This window comes from Myotis davidii, unplaced genomic scaffold (assembly GCF_000327345.1).
Source record: "Myotis davidii unplaced genomic scaffold, ASM32734v1 scaffold1343, whole genome shotgun sequence".
NCBI classification, from domain to species: Eukaryota; Metazoa; Chordata; class Mammalia; order Chiroptera; family Vespertilionidae; genus Myotis; species Myotis davidii.
The window spans coordinates 359,560-363,252 of record NW_006294552.1 but is presented as its reverse complement, the minus strand read 5'-3'; the positions used below and the strand labels follow the sequence as shown (position 1 = coordinate 363,252).

At 44.9% G+C, this 3,693-nt stretch overlaps 1 protein-coding gene across 2 annotated transcripts in view; it reads right to left on the bottom strand.

Moving 5' to 3' along the window:
- MTAP (methylthioadenosine phosphorylase) overlaps positions 1–3,693 on the bottom strand; it is a 45,358-nt gene that overhangs the window by 36,338 nt on the left and 5,327 nt on the right. The gene's annotated exons all lie outside the window — the stretch shown is intronic.

The window sequence follows — 3,693 nt, the reverse complement described above, 5'->3', positions numbered from 1 at the left end:
GAAATCAGTCCTCAAAATAGGCAACTGCGGTCGCAGAAAGCACTCTCTAACCAACTTTTTATTCTCTACTAAATGGACTGTGGAATAAAGAATGTTCCAAAGACTGCTGGGATGGAAAATATTCCTAATGATTTCTCCTCATCCCTCCATTAGATAAAGAAACACAAGACATGTTCTTTCCTAAGCCACTAACATCGGAGCGGCAGGGGACCACAGACAGACCAGTCTAGAATAGCATGAAAGATCAGCCTCATGTATATTTGTGAAACCCAAATGTCATTCCTAGGTATGTGTAAACAAAGGAGTAATTCAAAGGTAGTTCTAATCTTTTAAAAATTCCAGGGTCGTCTTGCCGTTTCTAGAACCTAACAGTCCTTGAAACCAATCTGATCGGACGATGAAGAAACACAAACAAGAACAATTTCAAAGAGAAATACAATATTAGCTGGCCAGTCAACGAAAAATTAGAGAAATGAAGTCGTTAGGAAGGTTGCTCTCCGGGCCGCTACTTCCTAAAGGAGAAACAGTACTTAGATTGTCAGCAACAGGCGAGAGAGATGACACGTTACTAAGAAACCCAGTGGAGAATGACCTGAGCACCTTTTTTCAATGCTTTAAATCTGTTGTCACTTGAGTAAAGTCTCCACTAAGCGGGAGACAGTAGCTCCTTGAGGGGAAAAAAAATGGCGAGTTAAAGATTAACTGAACAGCTGAGTAATTTTCAGATCGTGTTAACAAGCGGATTTAAATTAATGTGTGGGAGAAGGGTTACCTCTCCGGCCCTCAGTTCCCTGGAGAAAAAAGAAAAGCCCCCTAACCGGTTTGACTCAGTGGATAGAGCGTCGGCCTGTGGACTGAAGGGTCCCGGGTTCGATTCTGGTCAAGGGCATGTACCTGGGTTGCGGGCACATCCCCAGTGGGGGATGTGCAGGAGGCAGCTGGTCGATGATTCTTTCTCATTGATGTTTCTAACTCTCTATCCCTCTCCCTTCCTCTCTGTAAAAAAAAAAAAAATCAATGAAATATATATATTTTTAAAAAGTCAACAAAACAGAAAATAAGGGCAATTTGGTGAGATTCTGCTGAAGAGCTGCCCGTTACAGGATTTGGAACTCTGCCTCCCCACAACTTCCTCAAGTGGCTAAACCTGTTTTTTTAAAAGATGTTTTTATTGACTTTTAGAGAGAGAGGAAGGGAGAGGGATCGACTGCAACATGGGTGAAAGAGAAACACCACTGACTGGCTGCCTCCTGCACGCCCCCTTCTGGGGATCCGCCGGCCACCGGGCCACCGGATGTGGGGTGTGCCCCGACTGTGACCGGGAATCAAACCGGGACCTCCGGGTTCATAGGTCAAAGCTCAACCACTGAGCCACCAGCCGGGCTAGCCCAGTGTTTGAAGTTGGTGCCACCTTGTGGTCCATTACTGCAACCACAGCAGGTTACGTGTAGTCAAGTCTAACCACACTTGCCGGTTACAAATCACAGGTTCAAATCACAGTTTCACATTCACGTTTCAAAGCAACAGAGATGTTCACCTAAATGATACATTTAAATCATGCCAGTTCAATGGAATTTTTTTCCCTTTTAAATCACACTGTTTTATGCAATCCTAACCCTTCATCTGCCTGGCTTCTCCATTTTACCCGTCATTTCAGGCCCCTCTAAAGGTACTTGTGGTCACACACACATAGGGACTAACACGTCATCACCCCAGACCACAGAATTGAACTGCTGACTCAAATTACTCTCAGTCTGCTCTTCAGGGATTTTATCACCGATGAAAACTTCCATTTTGCAAAAACAACCCCCCCACCCAAACACACACACACACACACACACACCCCAAACAAACCCCCAAACAACAAAAAGCTTATGACCACTTTGACTTGGCTGTTTCTGGATGATCTCTGGGCCATAGCATCTCACATTAGACTCTCAGAGTCATATGTACAAAACGAACATGTTTTGAAACCTTGCTCTCAGTTTAGGCAAGCTAGCCCAGCATTGCGGAAGCTTGTAAGAAAGGCTAATGGGGTTCCCACTGAAGTTCAGTGCCCTTGAGCTCACCCTCAGCACTCCCAAGCTCCGGTCCCCACCACCCTGACGCCATGACAACCCTGCATTAGTAGGTGGTAATTCGGCCCTCAGCAAGGAACAGGTAGTAAGTACTGGGCATGGAAGCAAGAGCTGCTGCTGCTAGCCAGAAAGCCCCGCATGTGGTCTCTGGCCCTGGACTATCTGCAGGAGTGTCCATCCATTCACCCAACCGGCTCTGATTGTTCATGGAAACGCTTACCTTGCAAGGGACACAGAACAAGTACAGCAATTGAATGCTGCCACTCCAGGGAACTGGGATTTCTAACCATTTCCTGCAGCGGCAGATTGAGGCCAGCAGTGCCAAGATGTGGCAATGTCGCCACCTGCTGGCTCCACGGCAAAACACTGTGTCTGAGCACTTACATGTCACAGGCACTAACTATGGTAGGCACTTCAGTCCTACGGGACAGACGCCATAGTATTACACCCATTTTACAAAATTGAAAAGAGAAAGCATAAAAAGGAAGAGACTTATCCAAGAGCTAACCACAAGGAGCCACGCTGGAATAGCAATCCAGGCCTTTCACGGTGACCACTAAGACGTGCTACCTCCCAGTACCCCCCTGGGAATCTTTATAACACCATACCCTAGGGCAGTGATGGCGAACCTTTTGAGCTCGGCGTGTCAGCGTTTTGAAAAACCCTAACTTAACTCTGGTGCCGTGTCACCTATAGAAATGTTTTGATATTTGCAACCCTAGTAAAACAAAGACATATTTTTGATATTTATTTTATATATTTAAATGCCATTTAACAAAGAAAAGTCAACCAAAAAACGAGTTTGCATGTCACCTCTGACATGCGTGTCAGAGGTTCCCCATCCCCTGCCCTAGTAGAAAAGTTTTCTCTCCATCTTATGAGAGGTCAAGTTCTGGCCGAAGGTCACAGAGCACGCTTAGAAACAGTGACTCTAGGTGTCTAAGTCAGGGGTGGGCAAACTTTTTGACTCGAGGGCCACAATAGGTTCTTAAACTGGACAGGAGGGCCGGACCAAAAGCATGGATGGAGTGTTTGTGTGAACTAATATAAATTCAAAGTAAACATCATTACATAAAAGGGTACGGTCTTTTTTGTTTGTTTTATTCATTTCAAATGGGCAGGATCCGGCCCGAGGGCCGTAGTTTGCCCACGGCTGCAGCCACTGCGCCAAACTGGTCAGGGCACAGCCAGCATTCTTGATGGTTTGGGTGAAAGTTCTTCATTGTTTGTTGCAATATTTATTACTGAGGCAAGACTCTCGCCCAGGGAGCATATGAAAGTGGATTAAATATAGATTTGCCAAACCTATTTTTCCAATATAGTTGAACATATACACACTCTTTAAATATGGAACCATTTTTGAAAGCTGTAATGAGTGAAAGACGTGTGTTTAGTATAGTATTTCATAAATCTTGACGTGTGCATGAAACTGAAACCGTCATTATACTCATTACACTGACCATATCTGTCATTGTGAACTTGCTTCATGATCTTTTTTAATCTGTTCCTGTGAAGGTAACGTAGGTTAGAAGCCTCAAACCTGCTTTCCAAGGCATATGTTCCTAAGCCCCAACATCCTCCCAACTTGAAGAATAGCCTTGAAAAAACTGTTTCC